This window comes from Eulemur rufifrons, chromosome 1 (assembly GCF_041146395.1).
Source record: "Eulemur rufifrons isolate Redbay chromosome 1, OSU_ERuf_1, whole genome shotgun sequence".
Lineage (NCBI taxonomy): Eukaryota > Metazoa > Chordata > Mammalia > Primates > Lemuridae > Eulemur > Eulemur rufifrons.
In genome coordinates this window covers 40,149,235-40,163,155 of record NC_090983.1, presented here as the reverse complement: position 1 = coordinate 40,163,155, position 13,921 = coordinate 40,149,235, and the positions used below count along the sequence as shown (strand labels likewise).

At 39.7% G+C, this 13,921-nt stretch overlaps 1 protein-coding gene across 2 annotated transcripts in view; it reads left to right on the top strand.

Moving 5' to 3' along the window:
* The window catches only part of INPP1 (inositol polyphosphate-1-phosphatase), a 32,137-nt gene that overhangs the window by 2,249 nt on the left and 15,967 nt on the right, over nucleotides 1–13,921 (top strand). The window contains exon 1 of one of the 2 annotated variants that reach the window (XM_069469313.1): nucleotides 5,455–5,517. The exons of the other annotated variant lie outside the window; for it this stretch is intronic. The gene's annotated coding sequence lies outside the window, so the exon portion shown is untranslated. Of the gene's footprint in view, nucleotides 1–5,454; nucleotides 5,518–13,921 lie in introns of those variants that run through there. 2 annotated transcript variants of the gene reach the window in all.

Sequence of the window (13,921 nt, the reverse complement as noted above, 5' to 3'; positions counted from 1 at the left end):
GAAGGGTATATCTTCTAGATTCTTGGACTCTCCAATTCTGTCTTCTCAAATTGTGTTCTGAGGAGCCCTGGGGTTCTGCAGAGGTGTTCCAAAGTCTGCCTCAAATATAGGAAGAAGGTTCCTCCAACACTGTCTCAACCAGAGCAATTTGACTTTTATCTAATTTATAGGAGTCTAATTTTGACTCCATATAAAAATTTTTTCCTTAAAGAGTCCATTGAAAACGTCACAATTTGAACACTACTATACTGTAGTACATGTAATAGATACGATAAAAATGCATGGCATGTTACGTCTCAAAAACTCCTGGAGAAGTGGAGAATAGTCAGTGTAATGTCCCCAAATGCTGGCCTTACAGTAATATTAATAATTCAAATTCCTGCTTTGGGAAACATGTAAATCACTCTATAATTACCTTGCAAATAGTCAAAATCTCAGATATAAAATTTGATACTATCCAGGACCCACTGCAATAAGGAATAAAAGATTTGTGTTCAGTGATGATCGACAGTGTTCCTTAATATAGTAGTCTGTCATAACGGAACCAACTTCCACTCAGATGTTTCAGCCAAAGAGAGTTTATTGAAGGGACTATTTACAAAGGAGGGGTTAGATTTAGGGTTAGGAGTGGATGAAAGACAACAACAAGAGACATGGAGGAACCCAGGCATTGGCATGGCTAGGCCTGAAGAAATAAGGGGAGGAAATCCCCTTAACAGAGCCCTGTGAAAGCTGGCACAGTGGAGGGGGTGCTGCCTTGCAGGAGCCTTGGAGGGACAAAGCCACCGTCCGAACGCTGCCAGAAACAGGGAAGGAGGTGGGAAGATATACCCCAAACTTTCTCCTTTTCCACCCTCCAATCTACTGCCAGTGTCACCCAATTAGTGTCACCCACTGGCTGAATCCAGCTGGCAAGAGATCCCAGTGGGAATAGTTTGTGAAAGTTCCACCTTCTGAGGCCCAGGGTTTAGCACAGAGGGGCAGAAGATGGATCTGACAGACAGCAAGTGGAGAATAGCCGGCATACTCACAATGGCGGAATACAGCAGTCTCCCCTTATCTGACAGGGCCATGTTCCAAGGCCCTCAATGGGTGTCTGAAGCCATGAGAATACTGAACCCTATATCTACTATTTTCCTATACATACATACCCATGATAAAGTTTAAGTTAGAAATTAGGCACACTGAGAGATTAACAGCAATAACTAAAAATAGAACAACTATAACAATACACTGAAATAAAAGTTATCAAGCACTGTGGCCATAACTTTCGCAGTTTAAGGTATAACAGCAAAAGTAGCAGGAATTTCTTTTTCCTTATTCATTATTTCATGGATAGAAGAATTGTTCTTACTGTAGATATTAGCAACTTCATTATAAGATTTTTTTTCTTTCCTTAAGTCAAGAACTTTTACATTTCACTTAAAGCAAGCACTTTATGGTTTCTCTTTGGCATATTTGAATTGCCAGTGTCACTATTCTTGCACTTTGGGACCATTATTAAGTGAAATATGGGTCACTTGAACACAAGTACTGTCACAATCTCTCCGATAACCAAGATAGATACTAAGTGACTAATGGGAGAGGAGCATCTACAGCGTGGACACGCTGGATGGACAGATGATTCCCATGTCTGACAGAGACAGAGCAGGATGGCCTGAAATTTAAAACTTATGAATTGTTTATTTCTGGAATTTTTCATTTAATGTTTTTGGACCTTGGTTGACCAAGGGTAACTGAAACTGCAGAATGTGAAACCTAGGATAAGGAGGGATTACTGTACCAGAACTCAGATGCCTATTAATAAAGGAAAACTTAACTAAATGATGGTGTTAACTATTCTGCAATTAAGTATTAATAAATAATGGTGCTCAGAAGACCATTATGTAATCAGGGCGTATAGAAGAGAGGGTGACCCTGGTCACATGAAAGAGTGGATTCAGAGATTTTCTCAAATTGACAACTGAGGCACTTTGTTGTCCCCCAAGCAAGGTTTCTTATATTTTTTTACTTATAACAAAGACACTACACATTCATTATAGGAAACATACACACACACAACAAAAAAAACACAAATATTTACAATTCTACCCTCTCTCCTAGACCACTATAAACATCTCCATATGTTTATTTCTTTCCAGATCTTTTTCTATGCATTTATACACATATGATTATGTTGTATTTGGGATCACACCATAGATATTCTTTTGTAAACTGTATCTTCTACTTAATAAACCATAAATACTACTTCATGCAATAGATACCATTCTGCAACATTTTAAAAATTTTAAAACCTTTAAAAACTTATTTCCTTGTATCTGGTTGTAACTAATTTCTATTCTCAGACATTTAGCTTGGTTTCTCTTTTGGCCATTACAGAACATACTGTGATGAACGTTCTTTGCATTACTCTTTGCACACATTATTATCCTCCAATTTCAGGCCACTGACTGTTTTTCTAGCCTCAAGATAGCCCTCAAATCTATTAAGATTTTATATTTTTTAGGTTTTTTTTTAAAAATGCACACAGAAGAGAAGCAACAGAGACATGTGGTCTTCAAAGTGCAAAGTTTTTGCTATCTGGTCTTTTATAGAAAATGTTTGTCAATCCCTGTTATTGAGCATTTTTGTATTATAAAAGTTCCCAGAAATGTAATTTTTGAGTCAAAGGGTGTGAACATTTTTAAAGCTTTTACTACATTCTGCCAAACTGTCCTCCAGAATCGTTAAGTCAATTTATGCCTTTCTCAGTTATGTATGAGTTTAGCTGCCACACATCCTGCCCCAAGGGTTGCTGGCCCAAATCACTAGCTCTAAGTATTATTTTAAATTCTCAGCCAATTTGATGGTGCATTATCGTTTTAAGTTTTCACTTCTTCTTAAAATCTTTGGCCATTTACATTTTCTTTTCATGACTTAGCTAATTTACATTTTGCCCATTTTTTGGAATAGAATATTTTTTCTTTCTAAGTCCTTTTTAATAATAAGGATACTCTCTTATCTTTCATATATATTGCAAGTTTTTGATAATTTTTATTTGATTTTTAATTTTATTTTATGGGTTTATTAGATGAAAGAAGTTAAAAGTTTAATAGTCAAATCTGTCACTTTTTCTTTGTAATTTCAACCTTTGAGGTTAAAAGCAATTCACTTATATTTTCTCCTTGCCCTTTTAAGACTTTTTAAAAACAATTAAATCTTTTAATCCTGCTCAAATTTAGTGTCCGAGAAAGGTTTTAAAAGGATGTATAGGTAATATTATGTTAGTCCTGGAGTCAGATTGCTGGGTTCGAATTTAGCCTCATCACATCCTACATATTTGAGTAAATTACTTAACCTCTATAAGTCTCAGTTTTCTTGTTTATAAAATGGAGATAACAGTAATACTTGCCATAGGGTTGATGTAAGAATTAACACATAAAATCACATAAAGCACTTAGCATAATGCTATGAGCTACTATTACAGCAGCAAGAGAACACTCCCCCAGGCAAAAAGCAGTAACATGCATAAAGGTGCAAAAGTATGAAACCCCTTTGTGCATTTAGGAAACTAGATGAGTGTGGTAAAAGGGGGTGTGATGTGTGAGGGGCAGGGCTGACAGATGTGAGGGGGTATGGGCCTTGAATGCCATGCCTAGGAGCTTGCTCTCGATATTACAAGAGATTGGGAGCCAATGAAGGCTTTTAAACAAGCAAGAAACCCATTGAGATGTGTAACGTAGGATGATCTCTGTGGTAGCAAAGCGGAAAATGGACTAGATTCATGTCCCCTGCTCTAGCCTCCCCTCCCCAAATTTCTGCTCCCTAGAGGCAAATTCTTTGACCTTCTAACTATGCCTCTGGTGTTTCTCTCTTTACTTCTAAATATCATGTTCCAACTATTTCTTGAGTTTGCCATCAGAGAGATGGTTATGAGAATAATTAATGCACCATAACCCCTGAGGATCCCTAAGAGGAGGAATCTGAGAAAGGAGGTAGCAGCGATCCGACTTGCTAGCGAGTGAGTGGAAGCTGGGGAAGGCACAGGGGAGAAGTTGTCTCAAGTTCTGAGAGGACAGGAGCAGGTTGGGAGCAGAAAGATGAGCTCCCTTTGAGGGATGTAAAGTTTTAAGCACCATTTCCTGGAGTATGACAAATGGCCTATTGCCCTAGAGTCCTATCGTGCTGGTTCCTCACTGCTCTGAGGACCAAGTGTTGACAACTCAGTGAGGCTGTCCTGGGTGGTTTGGGAAAATGTAGCTAAGAAAACCTGCCAATGCGAACTTTAAAGCAGAGCTTCCTAATGACATGCCATGGAATGAGTGACAGGTATGCAGATACTGTATTTGTTTTCTTAGCCCTCCAGGTGGAAAGGCCCGGTGCCCTCCTACAGAAGCAGCCTCTCCTGTTTACCCTCACTTCCCACCTTGCAAAGTTATCCTTTCCTAGCTGTGCCATGAAATAAAAGTATGTGTGAAGCACTGCTTTAGAAGGCCCAAGGCACTCACACATCAGCCTGCTGGGCAAGGTAGCTTGATCCCTTCTGCACAAAAGCTTTACGTTGCCCTTTTTAAATTTATACCACTCCTCTATCTCCACCCATTTCTATCCCGCCTACCATTCAAAACCATCCTTAAGGTACACTGAGTACCCCAGTTTAGAGGGTGGAAGAGAGATGAATTCCCCACCCACGGTACCTTCCTGTCTAGGTGGCCCTGGGACCACTCCTTATAAGGCAAGTGCCCAGAGACACTGCTGTGGTTTGATGAACACCCAGCATGCTGACATTTCTATTAGGACAATGGCACTCCAGTACCACCGGCAGGAAGTCCATCTTCCAATCTGCCAACCCATCCGTCAAACCACAATCCTCCAAAAGTACGGATGAATGGTGGAGAAAGATTTTAAAAGTGCATGCGTGGGCGGCTGCAAGGAAACACCACCACCACTGGATGGGGTGGCCCCGGAGCCCTCGCCTTCCTGGCCCTCCCCTCTAACATCACGCCCCACTGTGACGTCGCGGTCGCGGGCGCGGGCAGGCGTGGGATGCCCCCGCCCGCCCCGGGAGCCTCGAGGCGTCACCGCGCGTTTCCACGCTGCGGTCCCGAGGGAAACGAGGGGGCGGCGGCCGGGCGGGTGCTGGGCCGGGCGATCCGGTGCTGAGCGAGGCCGCGCGTCGCCCCGGCTTCACCTTCCCCTCGCGTGACCTCCGCCGTGCTCCCGCCCCCCGTCCTCGGGCAGAGCCTGCGGCAGACGCCCGGCGCCCCTCTCCCAACCTCCCGCGCCCGGGCCACTCCTTCTCCTCCTCCTCTGCATTTTCCTCCTCTTCCTCCTCCCTCTCTCCTCCTCCGCCTCTTCCGTTTCTCGAGGGAAAGGCTGCTGCCTCCTTCTCGGCTCCGCATCCCCGGCTTAGGTAATACGTTTTCCTCCTTACGCCACCCGCTCCCGGTGCCCGCGCCGCCGCCGCCGCCGCCGCCTCCGATCTGGGTCCCCGGGCTGCGGGAGCGGCGCGCGCCCCGTCGCCTTTCCGCGGGGAAGGTGAGTAAGTCAGACCCGCAGGCTCCGTGGCTCCGCGCCCCGGCCTGGGAGGTCCTCTGTCCCCGCGGCCAGGCTGCCCCGGCCCGGCCCTGCCCCTCGCGTGTCGCGCGGCCCCCTTGGCTCTGCAGAGCCACCGGAAATAAATAGGGGGCGAGAAGAAAGAGTAGCAAACAACTTAAAAGACAAAAACAAAAATACCCCAATCATTAGCATTTTTAGTTCGACAGAGCTGATCTGACGGTGGTCGAGAGCAGTAGCCCAGGTACAACAGGTAGGTGGCGTAGCTGTCAAGCGCCGCTGGGTCGCAGCGTTTGCTTCCAGAGATGCTTCTGAGTGTTCATAGCTGCCGGCTACCTCCAGTGACCTACTTGATGAGTATAAAATAAACACGATGGGACTATATTTAGAAAAATATTTACCTCCTTGCTCTTAATTCTCGCTGCATTGTGAAAGGCGGCCTTGTGAGACGTACATAAATAGTTGGTGTGGCCAGCCTAAGTAGGTGGAAAAAATATTTAACCTGGTTTTGGCAGAATCACGTAGACGGTTAGGCACAAAAAGCGTGAAAGAAAATTCTTAGATTATTTAGTACATCTATGAAAAACACTTGTAAACAACCATGGTGTGTTTTTTTTTTTTGTAGATTTTCAGTTTTAAAGCTAATTTTAAAGTATTAAATAAACAGAAGTTTCCCCCACTGTGTGGATGGTGTTTACTTCAAAAGAACAGTGGATTAATTCTGTGTGAACAAGCCACTTATGTACATCCCATATGTTGAATAAAAGATTTTTTGGCCTTTTTACTGTTATTCCTAGCTTTGAAACAAACAAACAAACAAAAAATGTTGGTAAGGATCAGCCCTGCTCTGCTTGATAATAGTATAATGAAAAAAAAAAAAAAAACCCAAAACCCTGAACTATTGTTGACTGATGAATTAGCTAAATGATCTCCTTCTTACCTTTTAAAATAGGGACTATGAGGGAAAAAATAAAGGCAATGGAAGAGTTCGTTTTTCCAATCAGATATTTGTTTCCATTCTTAGTTGGAGCCTACTTCATTTTTAAGTTTCAGTGGATTTTTGTACTACTTTTGAAGTTAGTTCTTAGTCATGAAGAGGATTATTTAAGATGCATAAAGTTACACTTTACTTTTTGCATAGAATAAGCTGCTTCTTTTCAAGCTTTTGGACTAAACCACCACTTGCTTGGAAATTGCAGCTTGAACTCATGCCCTTTAATGTGAAGTATCTTATTAAAGATTTAAATGATACCCATATTTGTGGTAGTTCTGAAAAAAATGGAAAGGTAATTTCTTACTTGACATACAAGGCTTGTGAGAGAAAAGTTATAAAAGTAACTCATTACATAGGTATTTCCCCTTTTATTTCTGTCTCTGATAACAATTAGAAATGTCTTAATCTATTTCATGTTATACAGAAATTGCTTTAAGGATAATTATGTTACATAAAGTAATTAATAAAAACAAATATTGTCTTCATTTGTGAAAGTTGAGGATGGTGTATATGAGAACTTTTTCCAAATGTGATTCCTTATAAATGTCCTTGTTAATATACTTTGAATCTTGTAATGAAGTTAATAAAACTCTCTACGTTGATGTTTTTGTTTCGCTTAGTTAGAGCTTAGAAATAAAAGCTTTGCTTCCCATCTCCCATGATTTGTGTTGAGCAGTGTTTCCCAAACTTGTCTGATTTTTAAAATTAGGTAGGTAGTAGGCAAGTTGGGGTGGGTGAGGAATAGTGGTTTAGAAAGATAACCAGGTTGCCACTTGACACTTACTGAATCAGAATTTCTAATAGAAAGGAGATATGTAAAATAGGCAAAAATGATAAAATTTTAAAAGGGTAAACAAAAAAAATAGGCAAATTTGGGAAACGAAGGTGGGAAATGACTGTTGCTGGAATAATTGGCTGATATAACCTATTAAGATTCCTGTACATAAAATGTTCTTAAATGGAAGCTGTGACTTTATAAATATGATGATGTCACTCATTTAGGAAATCTGAAACTTTTATATCCTTTTGTAGTCAAGTGGTTGAATTTAGCTAACCTGTTTTTTGCATGTTTTTTTGTGCCTGATAATTTCTTTTTCATATTATGGATTTATTTGTTACCTCTTCTATGTTCCTGATTAAATGTAGAGAAAACAAACATGCGAATTTGAATAACTTATTTATAACTGTTTAAAAAACGACTCCCAATCCCATCCAAAAAGGAAAAAAAAAACTTAATTTGGCCATAAAGCATGGTCCATTGTATATTAGGTCATTAAATATGAAATGTCTGATTTGAATCAAAAGTTTATTATATCTTAAACAAGAAGCGGTACAATTAATCAAATTATGTACCTAAACTATTGACACAGTTTTGTCATCTTAACAGCAGCTTGTTTATGCTAGCATCGAAAGCCTGGAGATCCAGTGGCAATGAAATCACAAAAGCATTTTCCACAGCTTGTTGAGAATTGAAGATTTTTCCTTGTAAGAAGTGGTCCAAAGCCTGGAAGAAGTGGTAGTCAGTTGGTGCAAGGTCTGGTGAATACGGTAGATGACAGAGAGTTTCCAAGTCCAGCCTCTCTAGTTTGAGTAGCATTGTTTGTGCAACATGTGGTCCAGCTGTTGTCTTGCAAGAGGATTGGGCTGTCTCCAGTAATTAGTCTTGGCTGCCTAATCACAAATATCCTCCTCATTTTGTCCAATTGGTTGCAGTAGACATCCACTGTAATGGATTGACCAGTTTTCATGATGCTATAGTGGATAATACCAGCACTGGACCACCAAACAGACACCATTATCTTTTTTTAATGAATATTCGGTTTTGGACTGTGTTTTGGTACTTCATCTTTATCCAACCATTGTACCAAATGCTTGCAATTGTCAAAAAGAATACATTTTTCATCACACATAACAATACGGTGTAGAAATTGTTTGCCTTTATGTCATGACAGCAAAGAAAGGCAAGCTTCAAGATGATTTCTCTTCTGATGCTCATTTAATTCCTGCAGAACCCATCCATCTGGCTTTTTTATCTTGCTGATTTGGTTCAAATGATCAATTATTGTTGGAATAGTAACGTCAAACTTGGCTGCTAATTCACGCATAGGTTGAGATGGATTCGCTTCTACTACATCTTTCCCGTTATCCACCTTGGTTCAGGTTGCCCACGTGGCTCATTTTCAAGATTAAAATCTCCAAAACAGAACTTCTGGAACCATCAATGTACTATGTGTTCAGTAGCCACATCCTTTCCAAACACTTTGCTGATATTTCGAGCTATCTGCGCAGCATTGGTTCCACGAAGGAACTCATATTAAAAAAATATTTGACTTATCTATGGATTCAAAAAAATTGCTTTGAAAAAATTTGCAAGATAATCACAATCCAAAAACTATATGTTTGAAAGAATGAGAATATACATTCACAATAAAAATAAAACAAGTTGACGTCAAAGTGAAAATGTCAGAGATATTAACTGTTAAAAGTAGTATTCAAGGAAACTGGACATTTCATACTTAATGGCCTAATATTAAAACAAATTAACTAAATAATATATGAAATATCTATAGAAAATTTGTGAAGATGAATGACCACAATAGAAAATATCAATTTTCCTTTTCTTTCCTTCTCTTTACATTCCTTTTCTTTCTCCTTTTTTGAGGGATAGGAAGTTATTTACTCACTTGTTTTTATTTTTAATCAACAAAATATTTAAAATCTCCTGAATTAATTATCTAAGTTTAGGTTAATTTAAATATTTGCTAACTTTACCAATAAATATTTAACTTTGTTCTTTTCGTCATAGAGTGACAATAGTAGATTTCCCTGAATGCAAATGAGAGTGGTAATTAATATCAAACGAGTTAAAGTCAAATGGCCAAAGAAAATTGTTCTTTTAATATTGCTTACGGAAAACATAACTGAAAGTGATGCCATATTTTTTTATTATCTGCAGCTTTTTAAATGAGGATTTGATCTTCCAAGTTCTAGAAAACATCTGTGCTTAATTCCTGGGAATTTGCAAGAATCACATTTAATCCCAGTTTGATCTGGGAAAAATGCAAAGTCTGTTTTTAAAATATAGCTGATTATAAGCCTCATAAATAGCAAAGAATGGGGGAAATAAAAATAAAGAATCAGATCAAGGCCGGGCGCGGTGGCTCACGCCTGTAATCCTAGCACTCTGGGAGGCCGAGGCGGGTGGATTGCTCAAGGTCAGGAGTTCGAGACCAGCCTGAGCGAGACCCCGTCTCTACTAAAAATAGAAAGACATTATATGGACACCTAAAAAAATCTATATAGAAAAAATTAGCCGGGCATAGTGGCGCATGCCTGTAGTCCCAGCTACTCGGGAGGCTGAGGCAGTAGGATCGCTTGAGCCCAGGAGTTTGAGGTTGCTGTGAGCTAAGCTGACGCCACGGCACTCACTCTAGCCTGGGCAACAAAGTGAGACTCTGTCTCAACAAAAAAAAAAAAAAAAAAAAAAAAAAGAATCAGATCAAGAAGATAAATATTGGCCGGGCGCGGTGGCTCACGCCTGTAATCCTAGCACTCTGGGAGGCCGAGGTGGGCGGATCGTTTGAGCTCAGGAGTTCGAGACCAGCCTGAGCAAGAGCGAGACCCCATCTCTACTAAAAATAGAAAGAAATTATATGGACAGCTAAAAATATATATAGAAAAAATTAGCCGGACATGGTGGTGCATGCCTGTAGTCCCAGCTACTCGGGAGGCTGAGACAGGAGGATCCCTTGAGCTCAGGAGGTTGAGGTTGCTGTGAGCTAGGCTGACGCCACGGCACTCTAGCCTGGGCAACAGAGTGAGACTCTGTCTCAAAAAAAAAAAAAAAAAAAAAAAAGATAAATATTAACCAGCTTAGGCATTTATCTATGGTTGCAGGATCCAGGAGAATGCAAGTGCATTTAGTATATTTATATATCCGTGTGGCTTTGATGAGCCATTTATATCTTTTTAGTACTTTGAACTTTAAGTAAAAGGCATTATAAATATTTTTGTATCAGTTCATGTTCCTTTAAAGGCAAATGTTACATTCAGTATTCTGTATTGACTTATTTAATGTTTTGTAAATATCTGTTAAAAATAAACATTTGCTTCTAGAAAGTGAAAAAGTAAATATTAATAGAATGCAAAGAGATATGCTGCTAAACCCAGTCTGCCAAAATGATATATAACATGATCGATGACCTCAGCTTTCATACTATAACATCCAGGAAATGTATTTTAGATCAAGTAACTTATTTAGCATTATAAAAATAAATAGTAATAACCATCTTCCAGAAAGCTCTGTAAAGAACTCCTTCGAATTGTGTTTTCTAATAGTTATAATCCTAAAATTTACGTAATGAAAAATGTCTTACAGATTAATTCTGTTGCAAGAAAATCCTTTTAAACATGTTTATCTCTAATGGAATGAAAATCAGTCAACTTACAGAACTCTGACTGTGTGTCATGGGGAGATGGAATGCGTATTCTGCTCTTAAGGTATTTACAGCCTTGGAGAGAGAACCATGGTGTGCCAAGGAGTGGCTTGGGTGGGGATTAGCTTTAGCCACTCCTCATAATATCTATTAACCCCTTCACCTACACCGAAACCACTGTGCAGACCGTCCTCAACTTACCATGGTTTTTTGACTTTATGGTGGCAAGAAAGTGATAATTCAGTAGAAACTGTACTTCCAGTCCCCATGCAACCATTCTGTTTTTCACTTTCACTATAGTGTTCAATAAGTTACGTGAGATATTCAACACTTTATTATAAAATAGCCTTTGTGTTAGGCTAATGTAAGCTAATGTAGGCTAATGTAAGTGTTCTGAGCATGTTTAAAGTAGACTAGGTTAAGCTATGATGTTTGGTAGGTGAGGTGTATTAAATACATTTTTTGGTTTTGTTTTTGTTTTTGTTTTTTTTTTTTTTTGAGACAGAGTCTGGCTTTGTTGCCCTGGCTAGAGTGAGTGCCGTGGCGTTAGCCTAGCTCACAGCAACCTCAAACTCCTGAGCTCAAGCGATCCTCCTGTCTCAGCCTCCCGAGTAGCTGGGACTACAGGCATGCGCCACCATGCCCGGCTAATTTTTTCTATATATATTTTTAGCTGTCCATATAATTTCTTTCCATTTTTAGTAGAGATGGGGTCTCGCTCTTGCTCAGGCTGGTCTCGAACTCCTGAGCTCAAACGATCCGCCCACCTTGGCCTCCCAGAGTGCTAGGATTACAGGCGTGAGCCACCGCGCCCGGCCAATTATTAAATACATTTTTGATTTAGAATATTTTCAACTTACAATGGATTTGTCAGGACGTAACTCCATCATAAGTCGAGGAGCATCTGTATATAAACATACAATCTAAGTACAGCCATCCTCTATATATGCAGGAGATTGGTTCCAGGACTGCCTGTGTATACCCAAATTGGCAGGTACTCAAGTTCCACAGTCAGCCTTGCAGAACCCACATATAGGAAAAGTTGGCCCTCTCTACGTGCAGGTTTTGCATCATGCAAATGCAGTATTTGCCTACGTAAATGCAGTATTTTCCATCTGTGTTTGGTTGGAAAAAATCCACATACAGTGAGTGGACCTACGAAGTTCAAACCCATGTTGTTCAAAGGTCAACTGTATTAAAAACCCGTGTGATTGCTGTGCAAAATCATCTTTGAGACAAATAGCCTACCACCCTTCTTTAAATGTAATTTGCATACCCTTATCCCAACCTCCTTTTTTTTAAAAAAGGTATCAATTGACAAATATTTTTTATGTCTTTATTAGATAGATGATAAATATAAAAAAATATTGAAATATACATTTCTTTGAGCTTGTAATTTTTCCCCTTTTTTTAACTTTAAAAAAGTTGTGGTAAAAGATATGTAACATTGAATTTACCATTTCAACTATTTTCAAATGTATAATACAATGGCATTAAGTACATTCACTTTGCTGTGCAGCCGTCACCACTATCGATCATCCCAAACTAAAGCTCTGTGCCCGTGAAACAGCAAGTCCGCATTACTTTCTCCTCCCAGCCCTGGTAGCCACTGTTATACTTTCTGTCTCTATGATTGGCTCTTCTGGGTACCTCATATCAGTGAACTCATACAATATTTGTCCTTCCAGTCTGCAGCCCTGGGATTCCCTGTTCTGCTCCTCAGTAACCAGTGAGGGCAGAGCTTACTGTTGCACCTGGCGTTTCCTTAAATTGCTGCATAAAAATTAGTTGAGCTACATTCCCTTTTCTCTGCTCAGATCTACTGAATCAGTATCTCCAGGGGAACAGTCCAAAAATCTATGTTTTTAGTAGGTGTCCCAATTAATTCTTGATTTTACTATTTTGGAAAACACTGCTTTAGCACAAGCTCCCATTTACAAGCTACCAGAACAACATTTGAGAACAAGGGACATCTTTGCAGCCTATTGCTTTGAGCAGCATAAGTGAGCAAAAATGTAAGCTAATGTGGTCCATTAGTAGCCTCGATAGAGCTAGGGTAGACCGACCAGTTCAGAATGCTGTGTCAACAGTATTTGAAGGTTAGGGAGGAGGGAGGGAGAAATGGTAGGGTTAAATAGATGGGTGTACATATCCCATGTTAAATGTCTTTTCTCACAAAACCAAATTAAACTTACTATTTTGGGCAATTTAATCAACAAAATTAATCTTGTCAAGGATAATTCACCTCTACACGAGAGAGTATTCTGATTTGGTGCTCAAAAAATGTGGTTCAGTTGCCAGTCATTCAGATACAGCTTTGATTTGCTTTTGTAAATGAATACAGACTATATGGAGACTTTTATATAAATAAATATGGGCCCATGTGCCTAACAGCACCTGGGTAATTCTGATAAAACCCAAATAAACAGAAAATCAAGGATGAATTCTATAGTTACAAAGCTAAGAGGAAATTCATCAGCCAACATTTATTGAACACCTCTGGGGTATACAGTAAGGTACGGAAAACAAATAGTTTTCCAAAATGGTTGCACCAGTTTCATTCATGCCAGCAGGGTATAAGAATTTCTGTTGTTCGTATCCTCACCAAAACTTAAAATTTTCAGTCTTTTTATTTTGGTTATTCCACTGGATATGTAGTGGTATCCTGTTGAGATTTTAAGTTGCATCTTCCTGATTACTAATAAAGTAGACTATCATTCCATGTATTTATCGGCTATTTGGATATCCTCTTTTAAGAAGTGCCTATTCAAGTGTCTTGCCCTGGAACTGATTCTGAGAGGGTGAGTGGGCACGAGGTGGAGAAAGCGGGCAGAAGGGCCTTGCAGCCAGAGGGAGCAGCACGTGCAAATTTATGGTCTTCCGAGAGCATAGGAGTAATTGAGTTGATGCCTCCAGTAAGTAAGTGGGAAATCAGCTACTAAAAGGCCAAACGTAT